Source organism: Dipodomys spectabilis, unplaced genomic scaffold (assembly GCF_019054845.1).
Source record: "Dipodomys spectabilis isolate Male_0828 unplaced genomic scaffold, ASM1905484v1 ptg000207l, whole genome shotgun sequence".
NCBI lineage: Eukaryota > Metazoa > Chordata > Mammalia > Rodentia > Heteromyidae > Dipodomys > Dipodomys spectabilis.
In genome coordinates, this window is record NW_024870884.1 from 12912807 (window position 1) to 12936315 (window position 23509).

The 23509-nt window shown below is 40.9% G+C and overlaps 1 pseudogene; it reads left to right on the forward strand.

The window, feature by feature from the left end:
- Window positions 1-990: 990 nt before the first annotated feature.
- On the forward strand, window positions 991-1976 carry LOC122122341 (annotated as a pseudogene).
- Window positions 1977-23509: the final 21533 nt, after the last annotated feature.

Sequence of the window (23509 nt, forward strand, 5' to 3'; positions counted from 1 at the left end):
TAGGAATACTGGTAGACCCATTGCAACAATGAGATGTACAAGACGTTTTATCGAAAACGAACTTTACAACTTTGGTGGAGGGGAGGGGGAGAGGAGGATTGGGCGGGGGAGCGAGGAGAGGATGGGAAGGGATGGGAAGGGGAAACAAAGGAGGAGGCTACAATGCTTGATAAGAAATATACATACTCAAGGGCTGGGAAGGTGGCTAAGTGGTAGAGCACTTGCCTTGCATGCATGAGGCCCTGGGTTCAATTCCTCAGCACCCATAAGCAAAAAGAAAAAAAAAGCCAGAAGTGGCATTGTGGCTCAAGTGTTAGAGCGCTATCCTTGAACTGAAGAGCTGAGGGACAGTGCCCAGGCCCAGAGTTCAGGCCCCACAACAGGACCACCCCCCAAAAAAAAGAAATAAAAAAGAAATATACTCATTATCTTGCCTATGTTATTGTAACAGTATTTTCACACACACACAAAAAAAACATTTGGTGCTTTCTTTGCATTGTGTTTTTTCCTGCTGAATCATACTTTATGAGTTTAACTGGCACCTTGTGAATGCTGCTCGTTTTTCTTTTGTTATTGTTTGTGTTATATTCATGTGTTTGTTCTGTCTCTCCCTGTCTCTTTCTCTCTGTCTAATGGTGGTAGAGGATGTTGAATATAGGCTTTGTTCTCACTGCATCTTTCACTCACCTTTGGCACCATTTGAGTCACATCTTCAGTCAGGCATTTTGCTGGAGGCATTGATAGTAGCTAGAGTTTCCCAGACATGTCTGTGGGGACTAGGTTTGAACTTCAATGCTTAGATCTCAGCCTCTTGAGAATCTAGGGTTACATGCATGAGCCATGGATGCCTCCAAGCACATATGTCTATGTACTTGTCTTAATCAAGCTGAATGTAAATGTACAGTAACATTACTGCCATGTTTTATGGATGAATAAAGCATATCAGACTATCTTAGCCCATCTTCCATCTCTCCCTAGCTTTGAAGACACATGCAGCTGTGGGTAGAGATCCTCCTGGTAGTTCCTGAAAACCCTCTCAGCCCAGGACCATGAGCAACCACACAGCAGTAACAGAGTTCATCCTGCAGGGATTCTCAGAGCACCATGAATACCACATCTTCTTGTTCTGCTGTTTCCTGTCCCTCTACTGTGTGGCCCTCACAGGTAATGTCCTCATCATCGTGGCCATCAGCTTCAGCCCTGGCCTCCACACTCCCATGTACTTCTTCCTGTTCAATTTGGCCACGATGGACATCATCTGCACCTCAGCCATCATGCCCAAGACATTGGAAGGGCTGATGATAGAGAAGAACTCCATCTCCTTTGGGGGCTGCATGGCCCAGCTTTATTTTCTTACATGGGCTTTATCATCAGAGCTGCTGCTGCTCACAGTCATGGCCTATGACCGCTATGCAGCCATCTGCCACCCCCTGCATTACAGTACCATGATGAGCAAGGCCTTCTGCAGCGTGCTAGCTGCTGGAGTGTGGGTGATCTGTGCCTTCAACTCATCTATCCACACAGGGCTGATGGTGCGACTGAACTTCTGTGGGCCCAATGTCATTACCCATTTCTTCTGTGAAATCTCTCCTCTGCTCCGTCTCTCCTGTAGCTCCACTTATGTGAACAATGTCATGACCACTCTGGCCGATGCTTTCTATGATGGTTTTGACTTCCTGATGATCATTGTGTCCTATGGCTTCATCATCTCCAGCATCCTGAAGATGCGGTCTGCAGAGGGAAAGCAGAAAGCCTTCTCCACCTGCTCTTCCCACCTCATTGTGGTGTGCATGTATTACACGGCTGTGTTCTATGCCTACATCAGTCCCGTGTCTGGCTACAGTGCAGAGAAGAGCGAGTTAGTTGGAGTGCTGTACACCATGGTGAGCCCCACCCTCAACCCCCTCATCTACACTTTGAGGAACAAGGAGGTCAAAGCCGCCCTCAGGAAGGTTTTCTTCTTTTTCAGAAATTAATCTGTCATAAGATGGGTGTGAATGTTGATAGGGGTGACATTGATCAGGATGCATTATATCCATAGACTTGTTTGTTGAGTGGAAATTCTGTTGTATACCTTCTTAATGATAATGAAATATTTTAAAAATGCATTTTTTCCAGAATGTGTTCTCCTTGGAAGTTTCAGTTTTCATAGCCTTCTTGGGTCATGTGATGAAGTTTTCTGTGCTGACATTAAATAAGCCTGCTTCTTCCATCTAGGCAGAACACTTGCCTGGAATAACTCATAGTTTAGGACATCAGAGACGCCCAAGGGAAGATTGATGTTGACGTCAGACTCCAGGCCTCTGAGACAGAGTATCTGATGATCTGAAGATGAAACAGAACTTTGGTGGCAGGGAAGTACAATTATATGTGTCTGTTTTGGTAGGTGAAGATGGGATTGGACACATTCTTTTAAGGTTTATGCCTGTATACAAATATATTCTTTGTTTTGTTATGGAAAGCACTCTAAATGTACATCTGGAAATCACACATAGAATTTAATTTGTGGACTGGAAGGCAGTTTGGCAGGAGTTTTGGGCATCATTGTATTTGGAAGACTGTTATTCTAATGGATAGAGTTCAGAGCCAGGGGTCTTTGGTGAAGGCCTTTAATTCTAGCTACTCAGTAAGAGGGAGCACATTGTTTAAAGCCTGCTTGGGTAGGTAAAGTCCTTGGGACTCTTATCTCCAATGAGTCATCAAAAGCCAGAAGTGTAGCCATGTCTCCAGTGGTGGACCTCCAGCCTTGAGCTAAACAGCTCAGGGATAGTGTTCTAGCTCTGAGTTCAAGCTCCAGTATTGTTACTCACATGCTTGTGCTCACAGACAGAGAGAATAGCTTTTGGGTGACCTCAATTATATAGAAAAATTCTAACCTTTGTATCTTATTTCATTCGCCATTTCTAGAGGCTATTTAACTGCAAAACAGTTGCAGTTTATAATGCATACTATTTCTTGTGGTTTTCTCTGTTCTCAATAACATTCAAGGTGAAACACATTTTTTGGGGGTAATATTCCTTGACTTGAATATTAAAATTCAGACACAAATACTCCTGGTGTGTGCTCAATGAACCTAGAAAAGTCTGAGACTTCTCATGCATCGACTTGTCTGTCAGTCAGGATCTAGTCTGCCTCATTGCCCGAGAATGGGGAACATAGATGTGATTGAGCTGTAATCAGAATGTTCTGAGGAGACAACGCTGGCCTTCCATTGTTCTTGAAGAACTGCCAGTACAGAAATGATCTTTAACCAAGACTTTTCTTGAACATGTGTTTTTTGCTTTTAGAAAAAAGCACTGGAGCCTGGCACTACCACAGTCCCCAGGCAAAGGGTGAGGTGGGGGAGGCCCAGGGACTGGCCTGTAGCCATTGTCCAGCAGAACTGGCCTGCTTGCATCTCTGAGCCCCACTGCCATGACTTGATGGTAGTAGAGCCCAGATCCCACCTTGCTGTGCCAAGGCAATGGTCCCTATGAGGCCATCAAGGGCATGGCATCCTTGGGTGTTGGTGTTGTAAGTGTTAGGTTTTTAAAAAGAGGTAGCCGAGTAAGAACAGCACCACGCACATGGTATTCAGGTAAGGGGTAGGTTTATACATTGTTCTGGCTGGCACCAGGCCATGTTGGCCCTCCACATGGCTGGGAAAGGCCTGGGAAAGAGAGGGCTGGGAAAGAGAGAGAGAGCTCGGAAAGAGAGAGAGAAAGAGAGAGAGCTGGGGAAAAGAGCTAAGAGATGTAAGGTCCGCTCCTGGATGGCTAGCAGACTCCACCCTCCTCGCAGCAAAGTCTCCACCCATTACCTGCGTTACCTAGGCAACTGGGACACCTGGAAGAGGTCACATCTGCATCCGCTGAGGTCACATCTGAATTTGATGTGGCCACACCTTTCTCTGCCCATACCCTAGATAAGGCCTAGCCCAGGCCCAGACTCTCTCTCTCTCTCTCTCTCTCTCTCTCTCTCTCTCTCTCTCTCATTCTGTTCTTTTCTAGCTCTCTCTGCTCTCTCTCTGCTCTTTTCTAGCTCTCTCTCTCTCACTGCTCTATTCTAGCTCTCTCACTGCTCTTTTCTAGCTCTCTCTGCTCTCTCTCTGCTCTCTCTGCTCTTTTCTAGCTCTTTCCTCTCTCTTTCCTCTCTTTCCCAGCTCTCTTTCATTCCCAGGCCTTTCCCAGCCACGTGGAGTGCCAACCTTGCCTGGTCCCAGCAGGTCTACTGAATAAACCTACCCCTTACCTGAATACCACGTGCGTGCTGCTGTTCTTACTCGGCTACCTCTTTTTAAAAACCTAACAAGAGAGAGCTAGAAAAGAGAGAAAATAGCTAGAAAAGAGAAGCACTAGGAAAGAGCTAGAAAAAAGAGTGTGTCTGGGCCTGGGCTAGGCCTTATCTAGGGTATGGGCAGAGAAAGGTGTGGCCACATCAAATTCAGATGTGACCTCAGCGGATGCAGATGTGACCTCTTCCAGGTGTGCCAGTTGCCTAGGTAACACAGGTACTGGGTGGAATCTGCTAGCCATCCAGGACCGGACCTTACAGTAAGGTGAATCCAGTCCATGAGATAAAGAGAAGTCATATTTTGAGAGGTCAAATTTAAAGTCTCTATTAGAAAGCTCACATTTGCCAATGAACTATTGTCACAAAGAACTGCAGCCCCACAAACACACTTAACACTGTTAGAAAAATGAGTCATGCAAACAGAAAAGGAAAGAAAGAGGAGAAAAACAATATCAACAACCCAGATCAATACTAATTGAAAGCTTAAATGAAAGATTATTAGACTTTGCTGGAAAACCACACAGACATCCAGGTACAGAGAACAAAGAAAGGTTTTTGCCAGGAAAGGAGGCTGGCAAGACTCCTTCTCACAAGGGAGGAGAGAGAAGCAGCACTGGCTATTGTCTGAGGTGACCTATATAACTTAGAGGGTTTAGGAGGGGCTAGAAGGGGTTAGGAGGTGGAGACCCCGGTGTGGACGCGTGGGCCAGGGGCTTCACCATGGCAGACTAGGATTATGACTGCTATCCAAATAGTAGATAAGGGGTCCTGCAACTGCCCAGACCTGAAGGTCCCTCTAAGGGAATCTTGTTGCCTTCTATTGTGGTAGCTACCCCAGAGAAGTGCCATCCCAAGGTAAAGGGGTTTGGAAGTTGATTGTTTACTGCCTTTACTACATGGGCCTAGTGTTGCCTGGGAAGGGAGCATGCTAAGCTGTGGAGAAGGGAAGGAGTAGACTAAGCTATGGGAAGGGAGCTCATTTCACTTACACTAATGGAAGGCTGAACTGGGATGCCATTATAACCAAGACAGAGCCAGAAGACTGGACACAGCACATGATGCCTAGTATAATGGCATTTGTGCTGGTCTGACCCTCAAATTCAGTCTGGTCTAGGGTCAGGTCACAGAAAACTCCAGAGTCTCCCAACTTCAAGGCACAGGACTGACAGACCCAGTAACCTTTCATCCAAGTACTTACCCCTGCCTCTAGGAATTCAGGCATGCCCATCACTTGGTAGGTAGGACTTCCCTGGGGTTAAACAACATGATACATTTACATATCCTCTCTGAGTCTAAACAACATGGTGTATCTGCAATTCAAGGGTGGTTTGTCTAAGCCTTGGAAGCTAGGTTGATAGCCCCTATCACCTGGTTAGGCACCAGGATGACTGTGAAAATAAAGTGATTTACTTAGACCTAACTTTCCCCTTACTTTAGTGGTGAGCATGTTGAGGCCTTCAGGGGTTGGAGGGTAGAGAAGGCAAGGTGGGTAGCTCTGAGAGCTCACCACCATTGTAGGCTCCAGAGTCTCCCGATTAAAGGCCTGGGGTGTCCTTCTTGCCCCAGAGGGAGAGACCCCATTGGCCACAAGGACAGATGAAGGCCCTGATGGATCTAGAAGGTGAGTGGAGCCTGGATGTGGCAGGTTATGGCTCCAGTGGGTTGCACTGGTGCCAGTGGGAAATGGTAGAGTGAAGGCCCCATGTGGCTGCTGAGCCCCTGGGACAGACTGGCCGCCATGGCCCCTGGGTATAATATGCACAGCTGCTCTTAGCTCCCAGCCTTTAAAAAGGAATTCTAGACATGAAGAGTTGCCCATGCATGATACATAGAGGCAGAATATCACACTCATCATTGTCCATTTGTTCGTTAAAAACCATAGCAATGTCTTCTGTAAGAGCTTTGAGTGGCGACATCAGACTGCCTTTAGATGGGGCAGGTGGAAACCCACTGATCCACTTCATTCCACAGAGAGGATATGGAACAGAACAGGCGTGTAAGGAAGAGGAGGGGACCCACCCAGATGTGCATTGATCTGTGCATCTCATCCCCTTGTGGATGAGTTGACTGTGTGAGCATCATTGATGTTCTGAAGTGCCTGGTGTATTTTTAAAGTAGGAATAGGAAAATGACACAGTTTATAAATGTCTTTTTGCAAAATTCATATGAAATTTATTTGGGGGGAATCTGCGAATCCTTTGAGTTGCAGGCATGGTGCTTGTCCCCTGGTTCGCAGGAGAAGAAGTAAAAAGATGGCCACATCAGTGCTTACAGCCTTCCTCCAACTGAAGATATTCGAAGGTTCATTGGTATCCTAAAGGCTTGCTAGCAAGCAGGCCATGGAGACAAGAGGCCCAGCTAAAGTGCTTTGTTAAAAAGTTTTGTCTTAAATCTTGGTCATATGTAAGAGATTCTTCTTTTTTGTTTATACATATACATGTGTGTGTGTGTGTGTGTGTGTGTGTATCTCTTCCCACTAAAATTCTGGAAGATGTATGGCTGATATTATTTTTGAGTGCTTTTAAGATCTTTGTGCAGGTGTGTGTGTGTGTGTGTGTGTGTGTGTGTGTGGAGAGAGAGAGAGAGAGAGAGAGAGAGAGAGGCTGTGAACATATTTAAGACAAAAACTGTCAGCATGCTGTGGGAAAACATTGGGTGGGTTTAAACTTAAAACCTGAAGGCTAAATGGTGGGTTTAAGCTTAAACTCCAAAGAAGATCATCAAGTTTGGGCATTGCCAAATTTCTCAAAGGATTATTACATTGTTTTAAAGAGAAAGTTTACTTAAAAGGATTTCTAAGAAGTCTTTTAAATGCAAATTAACGATGGGGTGTGGCTTTTGAAAAGGGATTAAAAACAACAGTCCCTAAAGTTGTTAGCAATGTAATGAAGAGTTATCTGGCTTAACAAAAATGTAACTCTCTTGAGGACTTAGGGTTTATTTCCTTGTAAAAAGAGTGACAGTTTAAAATCCCAACCCCTTGTATTTGTTCAAAGCCCTAAGTGGCAGTGAGTTTTGGGCTAACACTAGCCACATAAATTCATCTGTTCAAAAGAGGTTTGGATCCAATAGGGCATGGACCTGAGATCATGTTCCTATAAAAAACTGTCTAAAAGCTTACATAGGTAACTTAGGCATTATGAGAGTCAGGAAAGGCAGCCAGGAAAATGCTTTGGCAAATCAAAGTGCTAAACAAGATACACTGTAGCTCAAAAGGGTCTGTGAAGTAGTTAAAAGTTAAATACTTTCAGGTTGGAGTAAATATTGCTCCTAATGACATCTAATCCTGGCAACCTCTTGGTAAAACAAGCTAAGGTTTTAAGTCCGTGGCTAGAGAGGGTCAGCGGCTCTTCTGTAATTGGAGAATTACCGAAGATGGATTTTTGCCCATTGACTCCCCTTAATCAAGGGACCAAAGTCACTTTGGAAACTGAGGCAGGATAGATGAAAGGAAGAGACATGGGAAACAGCAGTAACAAGTGTGCAAGTATGAGACTGCACTTGAGAGATACATTCAGGCTGAAGCCTCCTATGTCTGTCCAGAAAATCCTAGCCTTTTTAAAAAGAAATCTGGCTAACAAAAGTTGTCGCTCTGGTAAATTGCCCCTTGCCATTTCCTGGAAATGGCCTTGAAAATGAGTGAGACCTCAGCCTCCCTAGCCTATTCACTCAGAGAAAAAAAAGACACCCAGAAAAAATATTGAGAGATTTCACGGAGGTCAGACTACTGCCTTAGATTATGCTTCTTAAGTCTCTGTAATCTCCATGCAGAATTTACAAGCAACCCAACAGGAGGTATGCAATCAGACTAGGAGACATTACTATTATCCAGCCCATCCCTTCCAACCTGGAGATTCCCTTTGGGTTAAAAATTTCCTTAAAGATGTACTAGCTCCTGCCTGGAAGGGACTCAGCATCATTATCCTGACCACACCCACTGTGGTGAAGGTAGATGGATTACTGCCGGGCTCCATCACATGCAACTGAAGCCTGCTGATTCAGGATGAAAGACACAAGCCACATCAGATATGCTGAGGCTCCGACTTATACATTGCCCTGATCCTTCACTTTTTTCTAAGGCCTCCAAATGCAGCCTAGACTCCCAAATCAGTAATTCAACATAAAACCAGTTGGGAACGAAGTAAGGAGATTGTGTCTATGCATCCCCTAGATAATAGGCCTTTGATTTCCCCTGATCATTTCCCTAGATGATTTGCTTTTCTGTTAGGTTTAAGTGTCCTCATCTGGTTAGCTTTGCTCATGTATACTACTGTTGTTAGGTTTAATGTAAGCTTTAGGCTAGCTGCATTCAGGGCTGGCCTTTGAGACAAGAGTCCATCAGCAGTCTTATGGCTCTCTAATGAAGACTCATTTATTTGGCCTTTTAAGTGGTTGCTTCTGTGTTTCTCATGACTGAGTTCCCTTAGAACACTACGTACTGTGTATATTACATATTGATTGGACAAAGATGTCCTAATTTTATAATATCTAATCTCTAGATACTAAAGAGGTTGTCAATGTATGAAAAAAGTAGTAAACTAAAACATGTTAAAAGTCATAGAAAAGCTATCTTCTGAAAAGGACTTTAGAAGCAGTATTGTAACATCTGTAAGTGACTGTGGACCTGTACCAATGTGATACTGGAGAGGAGTTGGAAGAAATGAAAGGCTCTGAGCTAGACACTCCCACTTAGAAGACACTTTCAGATAGCTACGTGTGTGGTTTATTCAACATTAATGTATACATATTGTTACATATGTGTGATTTGTTTAACATTACTGAATATATACAGTGGACAATTATGTCTTTATTTGGAACATCTGGTTCTCTAGATGTTTAGACATGAACAGCATATGTCAAAAGTAGCGGCAGTGAATAATTCATTTTGTAAAACTTGCTAAAATTCATGAAGAACTTTTGTCTTTTGGAAGTAGACTGATGAAACCACTTCTCTGAGCAGTATATGTGGTGTTGCATCTCAGGGAGGGAGAAGTGCTGAGAGCTACCAGTGAGATTGCGGTGAAACGAGAGTGACCATATGTCTGTACATTTTGTTTTTGTTCTGTACATAGTGTATGTAAAGGACAGATGAGTCCTAAATTATAATATCGAGTTTTGCTGTATGTTAAAGAGGTTGCCAGGGACAAAAGTAGAGTTAGCAAATTAACACACTCAGTCATTTTGTGTAAATATTTATAGGAAGACTTTAAACTGTTAAGAGAACTGAAATTATTAAAATCCAGTTAAGGCTGGGTGCAGGTGGCTCACACCTGTAATCCTAGCTACTTATGAGGCTGAGATCTGGGGATCATAGTCCAAAGCCAACCCAGGCAAAAAAGTCCATGAGACTCTTATCTCCAAGTAACCACCAGAAAACTGGAAGGGGCACTGTGGCTCACAGTGGTAGAGCACTAGCCTTGAGCAAAAAAGCTTGGCAACCATGCTCAGGTTTGAGTTCTAGCCCCACAACTGATATAAAAAATCCACTTGAAGCATTGCAGAAGCATCAATAACCCTGAACACTGGGCTGAGAAGGTGGCTCAGTAGTAGAGCGCTTGCCTTGCATACATGAAGTCCTGGTTCGATTCCTCAGCACCACATAAGCAGAAAAAAAAAGGCCAGAAGTGGTACTGTGGCTCAAGTGGTAGAGCACTCGCCTTGAGCTGAAGAGCTGAGGGACAGTGCCCAGGCCCAGAGTTCAGGCCCCATGACTGGACCCCCCCAAAAAATAATAACCCTGAACACTGGGTTGATGGGCCTGGGAAGGGTTCTTAGTCAGAATCTCCCTTTCAAATTGAAGCTTTTGTTAAGTGTGTGGTTTATCTGGTGCTACCCATATATGTAATGGAAAATGTAAACCTTCATTAGAAGCATCTAGACTTTCCAGATGCCTAAATGTTCCTAACCTTGTAAATGTAAGGGCCAACATAAAGAATTCCCTTGAAGTATTCTTCATGGTTGCATTTGTGGAAGTAATTGTTGATGTTTTGGAGACTCTACTGTTGCTGAGTTGTGGCAACAGTAGGTTGGGGAGGAAGTGTGTGAAGAGCAGGCTGTCTGTACCTGTTTGGGTGGTTCAGGTTGTCTAGACTTTATATGTTCCTTTCAGTAATATTGCTAAGTATTAATGGGTAAGTCCCAAAGCCAAAAGAAAGCAGTAAAAAAGAATCCCTACATAAATGTCCTTTAGTTAATTTAAGGCAAAACTGTCTTCTGCTAGTGAACTGAATATTAAGTCCTTATCTTGTCTGTGGTGATGGAGAGGAAGAAGGGGAAGGTGAGGGAAGGGCTCTTGGCTAATCTGCAAATCTCAAGCCAGAATTTCAGTTAGAGCCATAAGTCTGCATGTGCATTGTTGGTGAAATACTTGTATTTGTGTGCAAAGTTAATTATTTTACCATATCTAATCGTTAGAGGTATTCTGAGGTGTCACTTCATTGTAAAATGCAGAACTAGTGGAGTAGCTAACTTGTATCTGTTACAATCAGTATCTTACATCTTGGATGTAGAATTGGGCCATATCTGTGAAATGGAGTCAGGACTTACTTAGAGGCTGGCAGCAGAGGGAAGGAAGAGGAAGGCTGCAGGGAGAAATGTGTGCAGGTATGCTCAGATTTACTCTCTGATTAGAGTCACTGATGTATGTGATTGTGACTGTACCATACGGATATGCAAACTCATGGAAACATACTTTCTTGTTAATATTTCATAGTATACCATAAACCTACTAATAAGCTTAGAAACTGCTTAGTATATCTTGCTTAATTTCTCATTTTGAGTTGAACATAAAGGGAATGCTGTATTTTAATCATAACTCTGCTAATACTTTTGTCTAGAAGTTTGTTGCTGCTTATGTTTTCAGTCAAATTTTTGACCCCAGGAAAGGCAGGATTGCAGTGTTTTCCAAAACAGATTTAGGTGTCATTTATTCCAGGTTATCAAAACATTCCTGTGGTTTTGAGATTTTGAATTGCTGAATCTACAACATTTGGAAAAGTGTGAAGCATGCCGTGTGATCTATGTTTCCTGAAAGGGACTGGCATGTGCACATGGAGGAGGCAGACCACCAGGTCCAACTGCACTGACTGTGGCTGTGATGACTTCGTTCTATGCTTCTTGTATGTTTTCTGTAGTGCACATGGTAAATAAGGGATATTTGATTAAACCTGTATCTAGTCCCCACCACTTGAGGAATAAAGCAAGCATATTTCCTGGGATAAAAAGGAAAAGGAAAAGAAAACACTGAAAGGCCTCTGTGTACATGATGATAGATGTGAATGTTTCACTCTGTCTTGGGGATTCCCTCAAAAGATGCTTTTTTGCTAATTTATACAGAAGGTGAAAGTAGAGCTCGTTATTTAATTTAGAATAGGCGAGTGGACTAGTTCTTCATCATACATCTGCTTTATCCTGAATACATGGATTTGGTGGTAAGTATTGGTGCATTGTGGTTGATGTGGCCCTCACCTGTAGATGGTCATGGACCAGGTCTGTTCTCTCTGATAGAATGTGGACCCATAAAAAATATGTTGAGGCCCTCAGTGGTCTGGAAGATTTTTCATTACACTACCGCCAATGTCTCACTGTGTGTACTGATAGATTTCCTTCCTGCCAGGAAGAGTGTTTGTTCTGTTTTTGTTTTACTTTCTTGGAAATTTTGCATTTTGGACATTTTACAATGTATTTGAAGAAATAAGTATGATTTACACACTATGAAGACTTGAAGAGTGCATTTTCACATATGCAGAATCTCATCCTCAATAAGTGAATGACAGTACCATTCTGATGGATGTGTAGAATTCCTTTGTGTATACATACCACGTTTTGTTTATCCATTAATCCACTGAGGGCATCTAAATTGATTCCATAACTTGGCTATGGTAAACAATGCTACTATTAACATGGTTGGGCTGGTGGGTTTAGTGCAGCCTGGTTTGTGATCATTTGGATAAATGCCCAGTAGTAGGATTTCTGGGTCATAGGGAAGCTGTATGTGTAGTCTTTTTTGAAGAACCTCCATACTGCTTTCCAGAGTGGTTGAACAATGTAGTATGTGGCCACATCCCTGCCAGCATGGGTTAATGTTAATTTTCTTTTCTTTCTTTCTTTCTTTTTTTTTTTTTTTTGTTGGCTGTGGGGCGTGAACTCTGGGCCTTGGCACTGTCCCTCAGGTCTTCAGCTCAAGGCTAGCTCTCTACTACTTGAGCCACAGCACCACTTGCAGGTTTTTCTGCTTATGTGGTGCTGAGGAATTGAACCCAGGGCATCATGCATGCAAGGCAAGCACTCTACCCTGAGTCACCTTCCCAGCCCACTGTTAAATTTCTTGTTATGGCCATTATAACTGGGGTAAGGTGGAATCTCAATGTTGTTTTGATTTGTCTTCCTTTTATAGCCAGAGATGTTGAACATTTCTTCATGTGTCTATCAGCCATTCTTACTTCTTCTGAGACATCTCTCTTTATGTCTTTAGTCCATTTATTAATTGGGTTTCTATGTGTTTGAGAGTGTATTAGGAGGTTAACTATTTTGAGCTCTAAGGATATTTTAGATATGAGGATTTTGTCTGAAAAATAGCTGGTAAAAACTCTGTCATTCTGTGGGCTTTCTATTTATCTTGTTAGCTATGACCTTTGCCATGCAGAAACTCTTCAGTTTGATGTAATCCCATTTATCTAATCAGCTGAGGTGTCCCTCAGTGGATGAATGGATCAAAAATGTGGCATATATACACAATGGAAATCTACTCATTTGTCAGAAAGAATGATGTTGCACCATTTGTAAGGAAATGGAAAGACTTGGAAAAAATAACATGAAGTGATGTAAGCCAGATCCAAAAAACATATGTTACATGGCTCCCCTCATTTGTATATAAATATAAATCTACAAGCAAACATACTAGATGATGAAAGAAAAAAATACACAGGACATGATAAATTATACAGGTCTCTAGGCATTCACATAGAGTGAGACCAAAGGAGGACACTCTTAGGAGAGGCTCACACAAGTGTGATAGCTGTGTGCACCCGACCGTATAAAATAATATTTATCAAAATGAACTTATAGAAATGGAAGAAAGAGTTTTTTTCTTTGTTGTTGTTGTTGTTTTCTTTTCTTCTTGTCTTATTTATCTGTGTTTGGGAGGGGAAAGGAGGCCCAGAAGTGGAGGGACAAATGCAGCAGTGGTTCTCACTAGACTGCCATGCCTACTCTGGTGGAGTCTGCTTAGCATGGGAAACCTGCTTTCAGACCTGAGAATGGGGCTTCACAGAAGCCTATCTCTGAGAATGGGACTTCACTGAAGTCTACCTCAGAGAATGAGGCTTCAAAGAGACCTATCTCTGAGAATGGGACTTCACCGAAGTCTACCTCAGAGAATGGGGTTTCAAAGAGGCCTACCTCCTGGAAAGGCTGGCAAGCCCCTGGGAAAGATGTGTTTCTGTTCCTGTTTTTCTTTTCTCCACTGTATAGGAGTGCCTATTAATCTTTTACTGTTCCTGCTGCTCATTGTACTTACTCATGCTCAACGTTCCCTTATTCAAGGCTCTTTCTTAAAAGTGTCGATGACTCCAACATCTGATGAGTGTCTTAAGAATATGACTAACTCACCAGAGTTAAATGCTACCCTGAAAGCCCCTCTTGTGGAGGCTAGTAGACAAGTCATAAGTAAATAGAAAAGTATTGGGGGTTTCATGACGTCACTTCAGCAGAAGGAATTGATTGTAAGAGATTTACAAGAAGCTGTAGGCATGGCTAGAGCAGAAAGAGTGTATGGCTACTGGAGACTTTCCTTTAATCCTAAAGCATATACAATAGATTCATATAGATATCCTGTAGATAAGAAAGATGTAGAGGGATATTTAGACCAAAAGCTAAATAAGATTCCTAAAAAGGTTGGTAGATAAAAGGTGGCAATGGCTTATCAGAGAAAAATGGTGGGATCCTCCATTATCTAGAGGACCCCAAAGACTTCCCCCAGATCCATAGCCTTTAACAGGTGTGTATGATAAGGATGGCAACCGTTGGGAAAACTACTTAGGAGAAAGAACTTCCTATTACTTTCTTTCATTTACTGAGAGACTTGCTAGATCTAGGTCTCCTTGGTGCTTACTATTAAAGAAGGAACAAGAAAGATCTTATGAGACAGTTAAGACCTCTATAGAAAAGAGTAAACGATTATGTGAAAGGGTTACAAAAAAGACACTCTGAGCTTAAATTTGATATATGGCCAGATTTAACTAAGTATAGTGAATATCATGATTTTTGGCCACAAATTGGGAACCCTCTAAGCACAATTGCTTAGAAAAGATTTAAAACGTATAAAGTACAAAACTAAACAAAAGTAACTATGAAGTACTAGAGTTCATGCCTTTCTGTTCATGCACCTTGCCCATATGTTCTGGTTAATGGTTAATTGGTGATAAACATTGAAACCCATTGTATTTCTTAAAAATAGAGATAAAGCTGAAAACAAGTGCCTATCGTCATAGCTCGTCATCCAAAAAACAAGATCAGGCAACCAGCTGGTGACCACCCAAGAACGAAGCCTTGCAGCAAGATTGTGTAACCTTTTGCCCTTTCTCATGGAGACTTTTGCTATAAAAGCTTGTTATCCTCTGCATTAAATCGCACTCAGCATCCACTCCTCTTGTGTGTGAGTTGTCTGTTTACCATCTCCCCACCTATTCCAGTTCCTCCACTAGGTGTCCTCCATTGTCCTGACAGAGCCGGTCCCCGGCACTAGACTCTATGTGGAAAGTGAGCTATACAACCTGTGGGTGGTGATGGGAGTGAAAAACTGGGAGAGAGGAAAGAGGCTACATTATTCAAAAAGAAATGTATTATTCACCTGACTTATGTAACTGCAACCCCTGTGTAAATTACTTTTACAATAACAATAAATAAAAATGATATGAAGGGGAGATTATGCTGCTACACACTAATAAGATTATTAGCAATAATAATTAATGCCAAATGGTTACTGTTATGAAGTAGTAGTGATACCAAACTCCTTATTTTCAAAGTACTGTAGGGGAAAATATGTAATAATCTTATTAGATATACAGAGTGTTTTGAAATATTTTAATTTTAATGAAATTTACAAAAATAGCACTTAGCCTTTTAAAAGTTGCATATTTTTACTTAGGAAAGCAGGAAGTTGATAGGAAACACAATGCATCTCTCTGTTATAACCACAAATAATAATTGGCTCATTTCACCAACCCAAAGAAAAAGAACTCCAGATTGGATCAGAAAACAGGACACATCCCTCTGTTGCCTTCTGGAGACCCACCTCACAGCCAAACATAAAAACAAACTCTGAGTGAAGGGTTGGAGAAAGATCTACCATGCAAATGCTCCCAGCAAGAAAGTACGAGTAATCCGGGCACTGGTGGCTCATGCCTGTAATCCTAGCTACTCAGGAGGCTGAGATCTGAGGATCGTGGTTCAAAGCCAGCCCGGGTAGGAAAGTCCGTGAAATTCTTATCTCCAATAAACCACCAGAAAACTGGAAGTGGTGATGTAGCTCAAGTGGTAGAGTGCTCGCCTTGAGCTAAAGAGCTGAGGGACAGCACTCAGGCCCAGAGTTCAAGCCCCACAACCAACAAAAAACAAAAAAAAGAAAGCATGAGTAATTATCCTGATATCTGACAAAATAAACTTTTCATTAAAATCAATACAAAAAGACAAAGAAGGACACTACATATTAATACAGGGAACAACCCAAGAAGAGGATATTACCATTATCAACTTATATTCCACAAACATTTGTGCACCCAAATATGTTAAGCAAATATTCTCAAACTTACAGAATAAAATAGATCCAAATACTTTAATACTAGTTGACTTTAATATTCCATTCTCACCAAAGGACAGGTCTACCAACCATAGGATTAGCAAAGAAGCCTCCGAATTAAGTGAGGCCATATTTCAAGTGGAACTAATTGATATCTACTGAGTTTTCCACCCTAAAACAACACAGTACATGTTCTTCTCAGCAGCTCATGGAGCTTTCTCCAAAATAGACCATATCATAGCTCATACAAGGAATTTAAGCAAATACAAGAGAATTGACATAATTCCCTGTATCCTATCTAACCGCAGTGGAATCAAGCTAGTTCTCAATAACAAAGCATACCATAGAAATTACTAAAATACATGGAAATTGAAAGCACACTTCTGAGCAACACCTGGGTAAAGAAGAAATTAAAGAAGAAATTAAAAAGTTCCTTCAATTCAATGCAAATGAATACACATCACAAAGAAACCTGTGGGACATAGCAAAAACAGTCCTGAGGGGCAAATTTATTGCCCTCAGTATACACATCAAGAAATTAGAGACAGACCAAGTAAGTAATCTCATGTTGCGACTAAAACTGCTAGAAAAGCATGAAAAATTGAACCTAAAGTTACTAGACAGAGCCAGGTAACCAAAATAAGAGCTGAAATTAATGAGATAGAAACTAAGAAAACTATAAATAAAATTAATAAAACAAAAGTTGTTTTTTTGAAAAAAAAATTGATGGACCTTTGGCAAGATTAACTAAAAAAGAAGAGAGGAAACCCAAATCAATAAGGTCAGGGATGCCATGGGAAAAATTACAACAAATACCCAAGACATCCAAACAATTATAAAGAATTATTTCCAGACTATACTCACTATGGAGAAAATCTAGCAGAAATGGATGCATTTTTAGAGAAATACAAATTGCCCAAACAACCACGAAGAAATAAATCAATTAAATAAGCCAATATCTTAAAATGAGATAGAGGAAGCAATCAAGTCTTCCAACAAGGAAAAGCCCAGGACCAGATGGATTCACTGCAGAATTCTATAAGACCTTTAAAAAGGAACTAATACCCATAGTCCTCAGATTCTTCTGAGAAACAGAAACTGAGGGAGCTATCCCAAACTCATTCTACGATGCCAATATCACACTTATCCCCAAACCAGGCAAAGACCTAACAAAAAAGAGAACTACAGATCAATCTCCTTGTTGAACACAGATGCAAAGATCCTTAACAAAATTCTAGTCAACAGAATCCAGAAACACATTAAAAAATCATACATTAGGACCAAGTAAGCTTCATCCAAGAGTTGCAGGGATGGTTTAATGTACATAAATCAATAAATGTAATCATTACATCAACAGAACCAAGGTCAAGAACCACATGGTTATCTCCATTGATGTGGAAAAGGCTTTTGATAAAATACAACATTCATTCATGTTAAAAGCTCTGGAGAAAATAGGAATAGAAGGAACATTCCTTAAAACAATTGGAGCCATATACAACAGGCCAATAGCCAATATTATACTTAATGGGGAAAAAGACAACCAATTCTCCTAAAATCCAGAACAAGGCAGGGATGCCCATTCTCACCACTCCTCTTCAAGATAGTACTGGAATCCTTAGCCAGAGCAATAAGGCAAGAAAGAAACATTAGAGGGATCTGCATAGGGAAGGAATAAGTTAAACTATCCCTTTTTGCAGATGACATGATATTCTACCTCCATGATCCCAAAAGCTCCAGCCCCAAACTCTTAGACCTTTTAAACCACTTTGGCAAAGTAGCAAGATACAAAAATGACCCATAAAAATCAGTAGCCTTTCTGTTCACAATGTACAAGCCGAAAGGGAAATTGAGGAAACAACCCCATTCATAATAACCTCAAAAAATTAAAATATTTAGGAATTAACCAAAGATGTAAAAGAATTATTTAATGAAAACTATAAAAACATAAAGAGAGAAATTATAGAGGACACTAGGATATGGAAAGACCTTCCATGTTCTTGTATAGGCAGACTTAATATAGTGAAAATGTCCATACTGCCAAAATTGATATACAAATTCAATGCAATTCTTATTAAAATACCAATGACATTCATTACTGAAATACAGAAAACAGTCCAAAAATACATATGGACAAACAAAAGACTTAGAATAGCCAAAACAATTCTAGGCAAAAAAGACAACACGGGAGGGATCAAGATGCTGGACTTCAAATTTTACTATAGAGCCATACTAACAAAGACAGCTTGGTACTGGCACAAAAACAGACCTGAAGACCAATGGAACAGAATAAAAGATCCAGAAATAAAACCAAACACTTATAGTCAGCTGATATTTGACAAAGGAGCCCAAAGACATATAGTGGAAGAAGCACAGCCTCTTCAATTACTGGTGCTGGAAAAACTGGCCAGCCACATGCAGGATTGTGGTTCAAAGCCAGCCCAGGCAGGAAACTCCATGAGACTCTTATCTCCAATAAACCACTTAGAAAATCGGAATTGGCACTGTGGCTCAATTGGCATAGTGCTCGCCTTAAGCTGAAGAGCTGAGGGACAGCGCCCAGGCCCAGAGCTCAAGCCCCATGACTGACAAAAAAAAAAAAAAAAAGAAAAAGAATTTTAGGATAAACATTTCTGTTTCTGTGAAGAATACCATTGGAATGCTGATGAGGATTGCACTGAATCTGTACATAGCTTTCAGTAATATACTCATTTTCATATTAATTCTGCTTCTCTGTGATGGAGGGTTGTCTTTCCACCCTCAGTGTCTTCAATTTTTTCTGTTTTGTAATTTTTGTTATAGAGATCTTTTATATGCCTGGTTGAGTTTACTCCTAGTTTTATTAGTGAATGGGATCAATTTCTTGTTCTCATTCCCGGCATGTTTGTGGTTGGTATTTACTCTTTATATATATATATATATATATATATATATATATATATATATATATATATATTTTATATGTTTGTGTATTTATTTATTTATTTATTATTTTTGTTGGTCATGGGTTTGAACTCTGGGCCTGGGCGCTGTCTCTGAGTATTTTAGCTCAAGGCTAGCACTCTACCACTGGAGCCACAGTGCCACTTCCAGTTTTCTGGTGGTTAATTGGAGATAGGAGTCTCACCAATGGGGGGAGGGGAGTATAGTTGTGGAGATGGGAGGGCAGGGATGGTAGGGGAAAAACAAAGGAGGAGGCAACAGTGCTTGATAAGAAATGTACTCATTACCTTGCTCATGTAATTGTAACTCCTCTGTATGGTATTTTCACAATAAAAAACTTAAAAAAAAAAAGTTTCACAGACTATCCTGCCTGGGATGGCTTTGAATCACAATCCTTAGATGTCTGCCTCCAGAGTAGCTAGAATTACAGGCGTGAGCCACCAGTGTCTGGCTGTGGTTGAAGTGCTGATTTGCAATCCTACTATGTTTCCAAAACTGATCATCTACAACTTTTCTGACAGAGGCTTTATGGTCTTTTCAATATAGAACTATATGATCTGAAACTCTTCACTAGCCATACAACGGACAAGGGCCTCACATAAAACTAAATTCATAAAACTAAATTCCCCAACAACAAATCCTCAAAGAAACAACTGCCCAATAAAAAAGTGGGTTAAAGACTCAAAGAGAAACTTCTCTGAAGAAGAAACAAGAATGGCCAATAGACATAGGAAGAAATGCTCAACTTTTCTATCCATAAAAATGCAAATCAAACAACATTGAGATACCACCTCACCCCAGTTAGAATGGCTTTAATCAAGAAATCTAATCACAACAGATTCTGGAGGGGATGTGGCCAAAAGGGAACCTTACTGCATTGTTGGTGGGAGTGTAAACTTGTTCAACCACTTTGGAAAATAGTATGGAGGTTCCTCAAAAGACTTCACATAGAGTTCCCCTATGACCCAGCAATCCCACTTTTAAGCATTTACCCAAATGATCACAAACAAGGTCATACTAAAGCTACCAGCATAACTGTGTTTATTGCAGCATTATTTACCATAGCTAAGATATGGAACCAACCCAGATGCCCCTCAGTAGATGAATGGATCAAGAAAATGTGGTATATTTATACAATGGAATTCTATGCCTCTATCAGAAAGAATGACATTGCCCCATTTGTTAGGAAATGTAAAGACTTGGAAAAAATTATATTAAGTGAAGTAAGCCAGGCTCAAAGAAACATAGGTCCCATGGGTTCCTTTATTTTCAATAACTACTATGTGTCTAGGGCAAGCAGAAAAGTTCAAAAGCTATGTAAATATGACCATATAAGATGATGCTAAGCGACATAATCCCCAAGATAGGGACACAAGTGTTTTTTTCTTTCTTGCTATTGTTTTTAATGTATTTAAAATGCACTATCTGATTTTTTTTTTGTTTCTCTTGTATGTTTTTCCCCCACGGTATAACCCCTGTTTTCACTGTATTTGATGTCGGTGCCTGCATCTTGTATATACATTTTTCTGATTTGGAGAGGGGAAGGGAAATAACAAAATGCTGAAATAAGGATACAGGTTGACCCATTGTAACAATGAGATGTACAAGACACTATGTTGGAAATGAACTTTACAACCTGGGTGGTGGGGAGGGAGGAGTTGGGGAGGTGGGGAGGGAAGGGACTGTAGGGGAAAAACAAATAGAAGGTAACAATGTTGAATAGGAAATGTACTCATGTAACTGTAACCCCTCTGAACAGTATTTTTTACAATAAAAAACATATGGAAAAGAATTATATGATCTGCAAATAGCCATGATGTTACTTCACCCATTCCCATGCATATACTTCTTTCTCTCACATTGTTCTTCTAAGAACTAAAGCACTATATTGAGTAAGCCTGGGGATATGTGCAACCTCTCTTGTTTAGGGAACACCTTTAAGCTTTTTACTTTTGAGTCCCATATTGGTTGTAGGAGTTTCGTACAAACACTTTGTACCGCAAGGGTGAGTCCTCTACTACTGCTGGGGCTTGCACCTTGTGTCCCCTGTTTGGGGTTCAGCCTGAACTGGTCTTGGGGCCAGCACCAAGGACAGCCAAGTCCCCTGTAGAAGGATGTAATTTAATTGCTCCTTCAGGGTCCACTTAGAGCAGCATCTGTAAAATCCTCCCTAGGGCCTCCCACAGAGAAGGACAAACCTGGCTAAAATGAGTCAAGAATTCCTTCCATGATTGACTTAAATAGTGGACAAAAACCTTCATTTGTCTAGATGGAAAATGATGCAGATTCTACACCCATTGTCCTGGTGTTTCCAACCTCAACTGTGGTTGACAGAGAGAACAAGACTGTACTTGCATATGATAACTCCATAAAGGTTAAAATAAAGGTTTATAAGGTAATTGTGAATGTGCTAAGGGTAATACATGAAATGAGTAAAATCTGGTCATAATTATCTACTAGATTTGTCCAAAAACTTGTCAGGTTTTGTGAACCTGGAGCCAGTAACATTGGAATTCCTTTTCCTAAGTATCATTACTGTTTGTAAAATAAATGAAGTCATAGAGCAAATGGTGTGCCAAAAAGAGCTGAGAGTTTACTGTTTTGTTGCATGTTCCAACCATAAAAATAATCATAAAAATCCTGGTTGACACTTATTTTTCTTGGATGTTCTTGGACACTGAGTGTAATGCAGAAAGGCAACTGAGAAATTACACAGCACAGAGCTGCGTACTGAAATCCCAAAGCTAAAGACCTGACTGTTGCTTTTGCTATTCAGTCTGTCTGGCTATGGTAGCTCATAAATTCTTGTGAAACTGCAATGAAAAGATGTATCTCTTGTATATACATTTTTCTAATTAGGGGAGGGGAAGGGAAATAACAAAATGCTGAAATAAGGATACAGGTTGACCCATTGTAACAATGAGATGTACAAGACACTATGTTGAAAACGAACTTTACAACTTGGATTGGAGGAATTGCAGAGGTGGGGAGGGAAGGGATGGTAGGGGAAAGACAAAGGAGAGGTAACAATGCTGGATAGGAAATGTACGCATTACTTACTCATGTAACTGTAACTCCTCTGTTCAGTATCTTTACAATAAAAATATATATACAAAAAGATCTATTGAAGTAATTATGAAAACTTCATTCAGCTTCAAAGATGAACATTAGAAAATTTGACTTGCACTGAATTTTTAGCTTGGTAATCTTGAAATACGTTTCCAGTAGGAATGAGCAACATATAAAAATGGAGAGACAGTGGGTTAAGAATGGGTGTCTGTAAAAATGCTGAACACTTTTGATAAAAATTAAAGTATTGAGCTTCATGACTATTACTTAAATACCTTTAAACATTAATAATATTCCATTAGTGAATTAGTGAAGAATAAATTGGACTAAGGCACGATAACTAAAAGTGAATTGAATTCCATGTAAAACTCAATCTACTTTTAGAAAAAAACTCAATATGAACCAGAAACATCTAATGTGAGGCATTTTGATGTCATCTATTGCTGCTTTCCTAAAGTGACAGAAAGCATCCTCCATGCACTATTTTAGTCCTGGAAGTGGACCTCAGGAGGTTTGAGAACAGTGAAGACAACTCAGTTATACACCCGGTGCTTGGCGCTGTGTTGTGACTGTAGTTTGACTTTAGGTTTGGTCATGGCTATCTGAAATCTTGTTCTTTCCACTCATATCCTGGTAATTATCATGTGAAGTTAATGAAAATTAAAGCCAATGCTCATGAAACCTCAGGGGAGAAAGGTCTTTGTTCTTCTGAGAAGAACAAATGACTGTCTAAGGTCTACAGGAGGTTTCATGGTCATTGTCATGAAATCTACTTGTCTTGATTCTGGATGGGATGAGAACCCTGTCCATCTGCCCTGGAAATCACAGTAAGTACGTCTCTATCTGAGGGTAATTGGTTCCCTGAATGCATTTAAGTGTTGAAGCTTATGGGAACTCAGCATCTGTGCACACCATTCAATTCCAGAGGAGGTTGGTTTATTTGTCGAATGTGTCCCAGCTCTACAGCTGAGTTAAGAGAAAGACTGGGTGTGAGTTTCCTGGGTGGCAGATTCTCCTAGTGCCCAGTAAGGCTATTGGCAGTCTTCTGCTCTGTGAGTGTAAGGGGTGGGTGGCTTGTCTTCTCCAGACCTGGCTGCTGCAGTGTGCCTCTGGTTGTCATGAATGTGATGGGGAGGGGACCATCATGACTGGAGTCACTTCCCATGGCAAGTGCAGAAACCTTGTACTGGGTGTCAGCGGGCCAAAGCCACTCCTGTTCCTTCTAGCACGTCAGCTTTTCAGCCTAGATTGTCAGTCTGCCCTGGAGTTTAACTACAGTTACCTCCCAGATTGTGGTAAACAAGCAAATAAAGGGGCAGTCATTTCTCCAGATCCCCAACTCAACACTGAACAAAGCCAATTGTTTAGTCTTTTTGTCTCCAGGAAAAATGCTATGAGCTAAAGCATATTATGTGCTCTTGCTCACCAAAG